This window comes from Spodoptera frugiperda, chromosome 28 (assembly GCF_023101765.2).
Source record: "Spodoptera frugiperda isolate SF20-4 chromosome 28, AGI-APGP_CSIRO_Sfru_2.0, whole genome shotgun sequence".
Classification (NCBI taxonomy): domain Eukaryota; kingdom Metazoa; phylum Arthropoda; class Insecta; order Lepidoptera; family Noctuidae; genus Spodoptera; species Spodoptera frugiperda.
Window position 1 is genome coordinate 9,493,771 of NC_064239.1, and position 14,605 is coordinate 9,508,375.

Here is a 14,605-nt window from a genome sequence, read left to right on the forward strand (position 1 = left end):
CACCTATGGTAACCCAGACACATTAATAAGGCCTATGCAAAATTAATTATATTTCCAAAACCGACTTAAGCCACCCCATATAACCTAGATTTATATTTCGGATAATATACTCATAACTGGTAATAATAGCGGTAACTTTGGTACAAGACATGTTACGGTTCCCTGTCCACATGTAGCTAAAATGCCCGGATTAGTTCGCAGTAAAATTTGTTAAAGAGGACTTTCGGGATACGGGTACCTCGCGGGTGTGACAACCGACCAATTTTAAAAGACCTCCTGCAAACCAACGATTTACCCTTCTCGCACTTCATTTCTACGTTACGGGGGAGAGCAGGGTAGATCTTGTTACCCTGGTGGTCTTAACCATGTATGTATTAATACGAAGCTGCGGACGGGCCAGCGTCGGGTCTCAACTATCTCCCGTTCGCAGACACGAACACTATAATCCCCGATAAAGCCCGCACATTTACATTCAATTCTAATTCCGGAACACCCACTTCCACTCGGCTCTGATTGCCTGGTACTTGTCGACGTTGATTAAAATACCCCTTTAGTTTGATAATCTTTGATAATAAATTAGTTTGTGTCCAAATAAATCTGAAACAATAACAATGAAAGTTTCAATTAGGTTAAACTAGAAAGTGCTATTAAAATAGACTGAAAGAACGTGCACACATAAAATTAAATATTTCAAAGGCAAAGGGCACTTAATTGAGTTTGTTCAGGACAAAACAAAGAGCGAGAAAACTTTTTAAATTGAGTGTCCGTGAAGTGTTGCCAACATGTTGATCTTTTCCAACTGTGCTACTTAGAGGGGACAGAGTACCTGCCCGACGTCCCAAGTTAATATTTTCTTTGCTGAGAAAGTCTGTTTCATGTAAAACTTTGATATAGTTGACTTGTTTTCTTAAGTTAAACTTTGTAGAAGTTCTAGGAAATTCTAGTTTGAAAAAACTCTCATCTTAATTTATTTGCTACAGTTGGTCTCTTGATTGTATTTTTAGAACGATTTCAGACTACAAGTAAAAAATGTTTTAGGTACCGAAATTCGAGTATTTATTTACACACACCAATAAATCATAGCCAAATTATAATTGAATCCTTTTATGAGCAACATGCATCAAAACAAACAATAAACGTAAAGAAAAACTTCGCAAATAACAGTTCAGACAGAAACCGAACTTTTTTTACTGTCGCCTGATATTTCTATTACACCTATGATAAAATGTTACGATTGCGTATCGAATGGGGCACACGGGGGAAGATATTTTGTATTTGTATCTATTTTATTTACAAAGTTCGCAACTACATTATAATCACGAAAAGCAATCTCGTTCCCCACCTATGAGCTACGGTGTTTATCTGTTATCTAGCAAAAAAAAAACGAAGAAAATTCTAGTAAAACTTTTGGGAAAGGCAAATGTTTTTCTCCGTAAAATATCAACAGTTTAATTAATTGATTAGCTCAAGGCCTGGACTCCGAACAAGCCTCAAGAAAGGCAAAGATTTATTTTACTTTCGGTAGCAATTAACGTTGAAAGTGAAAAATCTTTCAAAACTCCAACGCCGCCTGCAATCCGGCGCTTATTCCCTTTCTTTAAATTGAGCAAATTTTTCTTGCGAAAACTTTTTGATTCGACCCCTTTCTACGGCAATCAGGCAAATCTCTTGGTAGCCACATGATACGTCACAGAGTAGAAAATGTAGCAGATGAACAACTCCCAAGAATTCCCAAAAACTAATTTTCCTAACATAATTTTCACAATCATAAATGAAAAACCTACACAAAGTATTCTAAAAGTTATGTCTTAATTTTTTTATTGTGAAGGGTTAAAATCGAATAAATAATATGAAATGGTTATACTGTTTGTCATTACACTGTAGAAATTCGCACAAACAATAATAATGGGCGCAACGGCAAATACAATTAGGTTAATTAATGAATTAAGACCCGTCGAGTTTCTTTATCTTGTTATTAATTTGTCTAAGGCGAGCTACCCAGACGTCTTACAAATGAGAACCGAACAAATATTTGTTTAAAGCCGAGCGATTCACTTAATTCAATCAAACTTGTTATATTATTCATATCTAGGTACGTGGTTGTAGCAATATTTCGAGGTACTGAAATTGATTTAGCTTTACAATAACATTAGAGTAACTGACATCAATGGAATACGCCAAAGTTTTTAATTTTTTTCATATTTCTGTACAATTAAGTTTGAAATGAAACGATAGAAATGAAGAAGTAACACCATTTATGTACATCATTGATCTTTGGGGTAATGATACTTACATCAAAAATCCAAAACACGTGACTGCACCTATATGACACTTGTCTCAATTTAAAGACGTTAACAAATGTTTGCAAAGAAAACAGCATTAATCAGGGTCAGGAAGCGTCATTTGAATATAAAGCGGAGTATGAGGTGCGGCATATGAGCCTATCATTAGTCATAAACGCGAGAGGCGGCGCTCCCAAGACGTGACTTGAAGCATAATCGGGTTCCTTCTTATCGGAACATTCGCTACACTGGCGGACATGTGCACTTAGGCGTAAACGACTCACACGTGGTTGGAACAGTCGTTGTTTTTCCCTTTGGCATAAGCTATTGTATGTATGTGTATACTGCTGCTGAAGTTGTGAGAGAAGTTTGTGAAGAAGAGAGTCTTGTAGATGTAAAAGTTGAAATAGTCCTTTATTGGGTAAAGTCAATACAATGTATTGTCATTTCAATTCACTATGTGCTTTAATAACTTTGTTTTTGGGGGCCATAAAGTGCCATCAGACCACCACAGATGGGGCCTATGTGGGAGAAGAAAAAAAGTGCATAAAAACTAGTGGTGAAATTTTTTAATAGTATCTCCTTCGTCTTTCTAAAATATTTTTCAGAAGCCAAAAATGTTTGAGAAAGTACACATAAAAGTTTGAATAATTCCATAGAACCGATACATGATCAGAATGTAATATGAAATCAAAAATAAAAATATACGAGTCACCCTTCTCCAGTAACTGGATTAGGAAGGTATAGCGGGTGACAATTGAAACATCACATCGTACTGGACCGCACTGAATTTAAATATACGATGTTTCCACTACCATGGTCACTGAGCACGGTTATTTAGATGAGCATCAAATTTGTCGGATTTTTGCGGATATTCTTTACAGTCCCGAGGGAAAGGATTGTGGTTTGTGGGGTGATATTTTTATTTCGATTGACCGTTGTCCATAAAGTGGGAATGGTGTTGGTTATTGCTCTTTTTCGTTGAGGCGAGTGTAAACTTTTTATTGTATTTTTGAAGTTGATATGTTTGAAAGTGGAAAATATGTGTTTTCTTTAACACAAATTTATCTAAAATGTTTCTAGGTTGGATTTTCAATAACATACTTTGATGAGAAAATGTATTATTAGGTACAAAATTATTCAATAACGTAGTACTTTCATTGAGAAAATCTTTCTTTATACGCACTTATTGTCATTGTTCCTAAAGGGAATGCGCTTATCGTATGTTCGTGTATTCCCTTTGATTATAAATGGGAACTCATTTAGAAGATCGTGGTTAATATTTTCACAATCATATCCTCTATAAATCAGATATGACCACCTCATTGGCATTCCTTACGTACGTTTAGCATTCCTCAATGGGAGTGGAATCAGTGCGGTGGTTAAAATCAAATTGAGTGCCCGATAAACACTCTCCGACGGTGCGCGGGGTTCTCCCAAAATTTTGATTACACCGAAAAGTGTTACTTATTCTCGAATAAAAAATACCGGAGGAAAAATTTCGCTGATGTCGATATTGTTATGGCGGGTTTATGTCGAAAATTGGGGGTACGGTTATTGCATGTCATTAGGAATTATGGGCTTCCGAGGCAGGCCGGAGAAAAATTTGCTCGAGGTGAGGTGGCGTTTAGGTATATGTATATTTCTCGATAATATAATTATTGGAAATTTATTCCGCACCTGCTAAGTGGTAGGCGGTTTGTGTGAATTGTGCTTTGATGACAGTGTTCACGATATTAAAGGGAGGAAAAGTGCTACTCGGAATTAATAATTTTGTGGCAGAAACTGTGTCGCGTATTAGAGATTCAAAACTTAACAAGAATAATTACAAAGATTGATTTTGTCTTATACTTAACAAAATCGACAATATTTTAATAATAACCATATACAGTGATTCAAAACGCCTCTCACAGGTAGCACGCAACATTCCTTAAAGACGTTTTGAAAGACACCCAGTGAACACACAGTCCCATAAATAACACCACAGCCAATTTAATAATTACCCCTGTAACACAATACGAAGCATAACTCTCACGAGTAATAATAACAAACTTAACAAAGAAATAAACCATCGGTGGGGCCCTTACCGCCATCGTGATGCATGGGGCCGTTGAAATAATATTATCGTTACGAAGTACTCACACTCCAAGGAAAATCAACATAAAGTGAATAAAAGAAAATTATGAATCGCACGAAAATAAATTACCCGGTGTTGGCGGCAAAATAACATCACATTTGAATGCCTTTTATGCTTTATGGGCCCGTAACTATATGAAATAAGTCCCGGTGCCATTTTATGGGACACAGGAGCACGTACGCGGCATAATTTTTCAAATGTTTGTTGCGAATTCGTAACTCATATTTGAGAGAGCACAACTTTCGCTTTAGTAAGACCATTCGGTACGCAATGTAGATTTATTGTTATCGATGTATGTGTTACAGCAAATAAATGTTTAGATCACTTGACTTGCTTAAGTGGGGAATTATTAAAATTTGAATTTTAGTCTGCATCTTAGTCTATTCTTTTTTTTTACCCTTGCCTTCTTAGCTATTGTCAGAATTAATTTCATTTACAATAGAAACGACACAGACAGTCAAAACTTAAAAGATTTCCTCACCTCTAAGTGAGATACTGGCTGCAAATCAAATTTCCCACATTCACACAAAAACATCCAGATGGTTAAATTGTTTGTTTATTTTTCCAGACATTTGAAGCGTCGGGCCGTCAGGTGAGATGTGTAATGGCGTGCGATTCTCCCCGTTTGCGCTTTACACGTCGCCTGGCGTCCACCGGCGAATATTTCATGCACCAATGAACGCATTCTGGTCCCGAATTATGACGGTCAACTGGCCACCGGACTGAGGAGTACATAATCAGATCAACAAACACAGCTTTTGATAAAAGGTAAAACGTCATTGTTTGGTTTACTTATCTTTGTGAATGGGGACAGGAGAGAGACATTTCAATAATTTGGTTATTTGATGAAAGGCTTCGAGATAGATTGTGCTGTGTAGTCTGTTTATCTTCAAAGGGTTATTCAAATCACTATGATTTGTCTTCATGTATAAGGAAGCGTCTATATTTTACTAGTATTAAAAAAATCATAACCCTTGTTCAAATAAAGTAAGCTCATCGTAACATTTTCATTAATATGAATAAAATGAATTCTTTGAATAAAATGGGTCTACGGTGGCTGCCAATTTTACATAATAAAATCAAGATTATGATAACTCTTAGTTACTAAATGAGAGCTAAAGTCACGAATAAAAGAAACTTTTATACTTTCATCGGTAACTTTTATCGTATCCTGCACATTAACTACTCTAGATAATTTTAATACTTTTGTTCCACAGTTAAACTTGGCTCTTTTACTACTTGTTCCAAATACATATTCAGTTCAGCCATAGTTTGCCAAGTTGGCGTCGTTCAAGACGTGACTGACATCGTTGGTTGTAACAGCCTCGGATTTGCAAGTTGAATGTTTAGCCGCACCTGCTAGGGCCATCGACTCATAATATTCGGCTTAGCGCGCCTCCCCCGCGATACGTTTTATATTGAACGGCTTGAACTAGGGGCTGAATACATGTGTAAACAAATCGACAATGCGTTTTATTGATTTTCGGGTGACCTTTTGTGTGTGCGTTGTTAATCCACATAAGTATGGGTGCCATTATGTGAGCAGAAGGATTTATAGACTTCAAAAAACTTACTCAAGTATCATCATAGTAACATAGTCGTTCCATGGTTTTTATAGCTACCATCAGCACTAAATGAGTCTCATTGCAATAAATCAACTGTGAGACGCCCATCATTTTCTCACATCGAGACAGAAACAGCGAAATGCGTTGTCATCAATTCCTTTTCTGTTCCTTTGATAGTTTTCCCATAAATGACCACCTCGGGGTGGCAATAAAATCGCCCACTATCTGCCCAGTTTTCCGATACACTGCTTACTGGGTAGTGCGGACACAGCTAACAATTATCTAAATAGCCATCTACATTCTTACCCCTTACATTTTATTATTACCGGTCAATTTATCCGATAGCCTCGTGCGGTGTTCGCAAATCTCTACTATACTCCTGTTTGCCTGGTAGATTTGCCGATATCGTTGGAAACTGCCCAAGAAATAAAACAGGGGATCTTCATGGTGTTACCGCACAAGTTTTCTTCTATGTTGATATTATCATACGTAATTGCGTTTATGTTTGCGGTACGGATTTTATTAGTCAAACTTTGCAATGTTTTGCGTAAATATTTGTATGAATAATGTACCGACTAGAATTGAGATGCATACTCCAAATCATCAAAAATATTTGGTGGCACTACGTTCGCCAATTTGAAGATATGAATTAAGTATCTTGGGATAAATAGTTTCTTAGACACAATAGGCAGTGATTTAAATTAAAGCCACCCACAGTTGTCACGGACCCCGCGCCTTGTGGTCTGAAGTTAATGTGCTGGACATTCAGAATTCAGACGTTTGGGACGCCAGAGACTTAGAAATAGAATAGATGCGTACTTATATTTAAGACTTCATTGTATTACACTGAAGTATCATGTGCTATTTTTACATGTTAAATTTGTAAGCAAATATTATTTTAAAGTTTATCCAAGAAACGGTTTTGATCACTAAATACAAAGAAAAATAATTAAGTTTGTAGGCAACTTAGATCAATAAAAATCAGAAAGGCTTTATATCAGCTAGTTCAAAGAAACTCTGACAAATGTTAAACAAATCCAAATTCAAGAACTATTTACTCCCTCCTCTAAACTTTCTAATTCTGCGCACCAAATATTCGTCCGCTGTCGATTGCTGACTGGTCCTTCCTTACTGTGTCTCGGGGAGGGTGGCTGCGGGCGAAGACAAAAGAATCGCATCGCTCACCGCCCGCGCTGGACACAATGACCGGAGCCTATTTATCTTCAGGATTAACTTGCTTATCGCTGACCGGTTGCCCTTGAGTTATTACATTTTTGAGGATTTCAACATACTTAGTAGGTATTGTAGGGGTAGCTTTGTTGTGTTCGTTGTTACTTTTAAGTCGTGTGTAGTAAATCATGATTTGAATATGAGAAATTGGAGTATTGCTTTAGCAGTAAATGATGAATTTATCCTTAAGTTACGCTTGTATTTACATATTAAATATGTTACTTTTATTTCACTATTCTTCATCTTTTAGATGCAGTGTACTCAAACCTGTTAGTTAGATAGAAGATTATGATACATATGAGGCAAGACATTCCAAACGAATCAATTCAAAACATTTTCCAACCCACATTTGCAATTTATCGTCCCCTCAATGTAAGTCAACATCAGCATTATTCCCACAAAAACTAAACACAATTAAGACGTTAAATTATTCAGATGACAGGCCCCAGGGTATACTAATGTCCCTCTTAGCACTTTAATAGTGTGAGGAGTCCCCGGACGGCGGTCAAGTGCCGTGGACAGCCCAAAGGCGTTCCGGGACCATTAACGATCGTCCGGCACCTCCCCTACTTTGTTCCCGCAAATTAGTTCGCCAAAGAAAACGTAATCCCGATGTCACCTTCATTCCACTTACGAAATGAATCTTTTCGAGACATTGTAGCTTTTACCAAAATATTAATATTGGGCACGTAACGCAAGGGTGAATACTAAATTAACATCCGCTACCTTGGGCAAACATCGCCAAGACACCGGTTCGTAATACAATGTTTGTTTCCATGTAAGGGCCTTTCGATGAATCTTAATCTTCCTGAGTCAGGTTACCCTCTAACCCGCATGTGTATAACTTAATCGGCGCCCCCCTACTCCCTAACTTGCCTCTAATTGTTTGCTCTCGATATTGTCGACGTCCGTGTATTCGTAATGTTCTATAGGTACTCCCTGTTTGCGCAAACAACATTAGTCGGGAGTTGTATTAATCAAGTAAAATATCTTGATCTTTGTACTGTTTTCGCTTTAGATTTTCTTGTGTTGGAAGAAAGACAAAATTAAACGTAAGGTGTGTTTTTATTGCATGTCTTCCGTAGCTTATTGCAAGGTGTTCTCATTACGTAAGAGACCCTCCCACGTTCTCAATTGCCGTGACGAATCGTACTCATAAACTCACATACTCTTCTTCCTTATACACTCCGAGTACTTTCGCCAACTTATGAACTTTTCCTGTAATTAAAATGGGTCTTTATTGTTATTTGTTAAACATGTGACTGAGATGTTACAAAATGTTAGGTTTAGATTGCGATTTATTTCTTCACTTCTAAATAAAGATTCTTAAATAATCATTCTGATTGATATCCTAGGAAAGATAAATAAAAAATATTGGCAGATGATGAGCCTCAGCCAGATATCAGAGTTTTAGTCTACCACGAATATGTAAAGCAAAAAGATTAGCGAACTCGACGTTTTTAGATCCTGTGCAGCAATTAAAAAAGCTGCCGTTTCCTCCGTCTCGTCGCGGACCCAAAATAAACACAGAATACGTTTCGTGTGTTTTCCTTTAATTAGCATATCACTGTTGTCTTGCGCTCCGCTCGTTACATCATTTCCATATGGAAAAATGATACGAATCCCGTCGGTTAGATACCCCTGTGACGCAATACATCGGTTTGTATGGGACCCGGGACGTCGCAAGAAACACCCTCCCATACGCGAAAATTATACGGTAGCAACGCATTAATTTGCCATATTAATTTGGCCGTAAAACTCTGCTCGCGACAAGCCGACGGGGAATTTCTGAAGTTTGGCGTCCCAAGCGGCCGCTTGTTCACACAATCGCTTGTTCAACATGGTGGCTTTATGGGCCTACAGCCATTGAAGAAAATACCGTAGCTATGTGCCGTGTTACGTTATTGCTAATAACGGTGTTGTAAAACCCTTTCGTTACACACATACATTGTTTCATTCCAGTTTAATTTGAGTCGAATATAACAACATTTATTATCAGAACAAGGCTACAAAAGACATTTTTTCCATCGTAATCTGCTAGTTAGTAGTTTTGTATCACACGCACACGACTATTGCTGATTGATTGTAAACTAAAGCGTGTCAATAACTCACTCACCGATTACTTTCCCTTTCAAAGGTGCAGCGGAGCGATACATCAGGGCTGACAGTTATCGGCAGAGTTCATTTTTAACGCCATTGTTGGAGTGTCCATCGAACGCAACATGAAGAGAGCCCTAAGGGGATGAGTGGTCAATCGACACATAATTTATGATCGTAGTGTAAATGCAGTATTTGAAGTGAGAAGCACTTCCTTCGACCACTTAAATGAAGATCAAGATGAGGAACGGTATGATTTAAAAATGAAAACGATTAACAATATTAAAGTAGGTATTCCTTTTTAATTTGGTTTTAACTGTTATTAATGTCTTTAATAACCGTTTATGACCACAGAAAGTTAAATAAAATAGTGTGTTAGAAATAGTAAAGATTGAAATCATGCTTAGAAATTTTGTATTTACAATTCCAGCCACTATAAACCCACCTTCCTGACTCGGCACTTCCATACCTAATTTGGGAAACATCCCACAGACCTCTAAAACTAATAGTCACAGATCACACGGCAATATGTTACACCATAATTCATCCCCGTCTATCCATCCGCTATCAAATCCCATGATAAGCGTTTTCTCATGACTTGCATATTCTACTGATGTTACGGTGAAATCGGTGGATATTATGGATATTTGTGAATTTCGTTCAAAGTAATATTGGTAGGGTATCAATTTTGGAAATGCATAAAGCCATGATCATGTAAGTGGCGTTAATTTTATTATAAAACCAACTTATATTTATACAAAATATTGAGATTAAAAATTAAATGTTTGTACACAACAAGGCTAGGTTTTAACAATGCAATTAGTCCAACATTGCAAGATTATAAATGAATTAAATATTAAGATTTGAATCAAAAAGATTTTTACTATTGAAAACGTAGATTGAAAGTCAAAATTATTTATTTAAAATAGACCGGGAAGGCACTTTTGAACGTCAAAGCAAATATTACAATATAAAAAAAAAAAACAAAATGTCTGTTTGTCGGTCAGTCCTCTTATAACAGCACTAGCACAAGATTGTGATAAAATTGAATCTATTAAAATCACTCATGCTATAACAGTGGTACCTAGCAATATAAAATGTAAATCCGTGACTGTTATACCAATATTTGATGATGATTCAAGTTTGTCTCTTGCCTTTCCAGTAACATCTACGGAGATTTTGCTTGAGATAGGGAGGGAGATCGGCCACGCGTGTCCCTGCCAATCGACATGTTTATCGCTTTAATATAAAATAAAAGGAACGGGGTTACCGATATGCCAATAGATGAAAAACTTCGCAAGAAAATTCGAGAGGAGGCGGAAATTGTATTTTTTCTACGTACAGCCTGTCATAAGATTATTTTTAAAATGATTGATGCTTTTGTACATTTTTGCTGTCGGACTTTAATCGAGATAGATTACGATCTTGAAATACTTATCTATTTAGGGGTTATACTCTATATTTAAGTGTGGGAGAGCCATGCTTCAGCACGAATGGGTCGGCTTGACCAGAGTGATACCACGGCCTTACAGAAAACCGATGTGAAACAACGCTTGCGTTGTGTACAAAAATTATACGTATTAGACATTTTTATCTTGTAATTGAAAATAGTGATTTAAGATACTATTATAACTTATGCCATCACCAATATCTTCATTCAAATCCATCCTAAAAGAGAAAACCATACATCTCCTAAACACAATAAACATCACACATGAAGAATTCAGGCCACGAATAACTCCGTGTGGGGTGCACACTGAATAATTTTATTTGTTTATAATTTTAATAACTCCCCATGCGCGCCGTATATTACCGCCTTGCGCGCAAACCGGGGTGTGCATACATTTTTCACATCGCGGGTACAATAAGGAATATTGTCACTTTAGAATTTGCTACGGGGTGAAGTGTCGAGGGCGATATTTATAGATTATCCCGGATTTTCCTCTCGAAATATTCCATGTAAGGCCATAAACATATTTCTGCATCAACGTATTACAGGATATCGTAGAAAAATCGGTGTAGTCATACGAGATAACGAGTTTTAGTTGTAGTGTCATTGGCGTTGTCAGATGGTTATTTATAAATTGGGTATACCTCAGGACTTATCAGAAATATTTGCTTTTGCAATAATAAGTTTCTGATAATTTACTGTTACACAAATCTTTATAGTATTCGAAGCGCCAAAGCAGGTTTAAGAAGAAAAACATATTGCGAAAATAAAACTTCAAAGACCACTTTTGTTTTTCGTTTGTGTGGTGCTGGCAACTAACACCCGTGAGTAACGCCAAAGTCAACGTGCGAGATTTGAATTCCAAATTCAAATTCACGGTTTTCGATATTCACCTTACCCACCGCTTGTCTTATTGTTTATCTACCGTCTTTTATTTTGTCACTGGCATACGAATGAACAGAATAAAATCAAGTAGGTACCAACCTACGTAGATGTTTTTAATTCAATTATTTATATCTGTGTGTGTGTGTGTGTTCAGTACTTTATACATAAGTATGTTAAAATATTTTTTTAAATCTCTTTGCAGGATAAAACTTAGAAATATTACCTACATCGTTTTCTTCAACATCCCAAAGAAACAGTTGAAGATCCTCCATATTGAATAGTAGCACTTTACTGGGATCGCATAAGTACGCAGCGGTCACCCCTGTTGTCTTAGTAAGCACTAAGCGCAGGTCAAGTAAACATCCATAATGGATTCTACCCGAGTCAGTAAATTATCATCTTCCCGGATATTGAATATATTAAGGCAATATTGCTCTAACTGAACATGCAAAGCAGGACTTATGGTTTGTGTAATTGCTGTTGTTTACGAATCTGGTGATCCAGGATACCCAATTATTGGGACAATGTTTGGACTGCATGACTATTATGACTGCATACATGAATATTAAACCAAGACGTTTGTATAAACAAAGAGACGAAGACTTCATCTGCATAATCAGCAAAGGCAATAAACAAGGACCTTTTTAGAAATGCAATCAGTCACAATAGGGAAAGTAATTAGCTTGTAAGAAATCAAAGCGAAAGTATAGTGAAGACTCGGAGATGGCGTCCAAGCAATAATGGCGAAGGAGATGAACCAGACCGGCCGGGCTCTGAATATTAATCGACTGAGGGAAATGGATTAAAAATTCGTGTCCGTGTCCCTACAACCGCAGCAGGCTCTGTCACGATCTCTCGTGTTTTCCAACAAGTTTTTTTAAACATTCCGATCTCATTTGCATTATTTTTTTCTTTTTCCCTTGTGAATAATTTAATGAATCTTAAGAAATATCGCCGTCTTCGGCTTTCGGTTTGAGGGGGACGTTCCTTTTGTTGATATTGTTCTTTAATTTCGAAAAAAATACATAGTATTAATATATGCAAACAAAACAATAGCATAAGACGCCACGGAACAAATACTTACTACACGATTTTTAAATTAGACTTTTTTTCTCGAACCTCCTTAAAAGGATTCGCGCTGAGTGTAACAAAATTTAACGGATATTAAAAAGTTTAACTCGTCGTACCGGAGTTAATATTGACGGGCGTGGCAGATGGGAAGAAAGGGTTTCTTCAAAAGAATTCAAACGGTGACAAAAAGGCGTAAAGAATCACGGGCGGGAAGGGGTGAAGTAACTTATGCGGCGAAGAAAGAGCCCCAAGAATTAACAAAAATAAAAGGTGACGGCCGCGACGCTGTTTACGGGGTGGCGAGGGGCGACCCTTAATTAAAGGCTTTTGGACTTTTCGCGATGCAATTTGCCTAAAAGACAAGAATTATTTTTATTGAAGTCATCACTAATTTCAGAAGAAAAGAGGGGGTGAGAAGACCGATCCTTTGTTGTGGACAAATGGCATTTAATTGCGCGGTTTTTGGGACCAATTCGGGAAATAATCGCTTGCCGCCTGATTGTCTCTTGCTTTCAAATGGCAGAAATATTTTTACTTTGTAAAAAAATGTGGATCTTAGTGTGGTACACTCAGATCACACCACACACTACCACCGCACTCACATTTGATGATAACTTAAACTATTCCTTATCAACGATTTTGTTCCGAAAACAATTGCTAAGGACTGAGTTACGTAACGGCTCTGAGTACAGCGGTTAATCTTGAAATAGTTAATTTCATCATTTTTAGACGGTAATTAATCCGCAATAAGGTCCACCTGGTCCCCGCCTTCTTATTTATCCGAAACAAGGAAAATATTTCTAATTAAGTTTGGAAATGCTTAAACAAATTTTAAGTAGTATTAATTGTCTTCCTCCTTTATTAATAAAAGTCCAAGTTTTAAAAAATCGGAGTGGAGACAGTTGTTCACAAATCCTTGATTCGGCCGAGGGTTCGTACGGCGAGCAAAAATTAAAATCATAAGAAAATAATTAAAGTCCGTAAGGGGATTTATTGGACAGAGGCGACGTGATTAATTGGTTTTCTTGGATAAATTCGGGGAAAGCAATAAGTGTCAATGCTGTGCGTTCACGATTCATTGGAAAAATTAATAATGGAAATTTTAATTAATGCGTTGATGTGTACTTTGTTGATTGCTTCAGGCTAGTGTATATCTAAGTATGTATTGAATTTAATTTAATAAGTATACAATCTCAGCCACATCCACAACGCAATTATAAATTAAAATTGATTTTCTAAAATACACCAACGCACTTAATCTAATATTGTGTTTGTTCTTATCTGGAGTAATGTTAAAATTGGACCATCGATTGCTCCAAACTAACCAGTTTCAGCAACTTTTCAAAACAATCCCTTTTTATCTAAACCACAAAACAATTTTCCTGTTATTAAAACATCTGAGAACAAATGGCATCAATTTAATAATTCAGTTAAAGCAATCAGTTATAATTTGGGGCGTAGCGGCGGGCGGGTTGAACTTGACCATTAATAAATGGCAATGATACTTCAAAGTTAACCCTCTCGCCGCCACGCTGAGGATAATGAGAGGTATCAGCCTCCACTTGTGTTTCAAATGTCTAAACTGATGGATTAAGTAGATTTTAGGGATGTAAAACAATGAAGCTCAAAACTTTAAACATTGCTCACGTTTGGGTTTCATTTTGTTAACATGGATGTTGTTAATAACTAATTCTAATGTGTTTTTCTGAGAAATAGCTTAATTGGCTTAAGTTAACACATGCTGATTTTAATGCTTGTTATTTTTTTACTAACATGAAAACGTAACTGCACTCGTTATATCGAAGTAAGTGTTCCAAAACTATTTTATCCAGTGTCTTCAGACGGAGCGGTACTAGTTACCATGCCTTCATAATTCACATCGCAATAA

At 36.8% G+C, this 14,605-nt stretch overlaps 1 long non-coding RNA gene across 1 annotated transcript in view; it reads left to right on the forward strand.

Moving 5' to 3' along the window:
* LOC118265596 (uncharacterized) overlaps positions 1-9,624 on the forward strand; it is a 38,318-nt gene extending 28,694 nt beyond the window's left edge. The window contains exons 2-3 of the long non-coding RNA XR_004782765.2: positions 4,988-5,187; positions 9,352-9,624. This is a non-coding gene — a long non-coding RNA (uncharacterized LOC118265596). The remainder of the gene's footprint in view (positions 1-4,987; positions 5,188-9,351) is intronic.
* Positions 9,625-14,605: the final 4,981 nt, after the last annotated feature.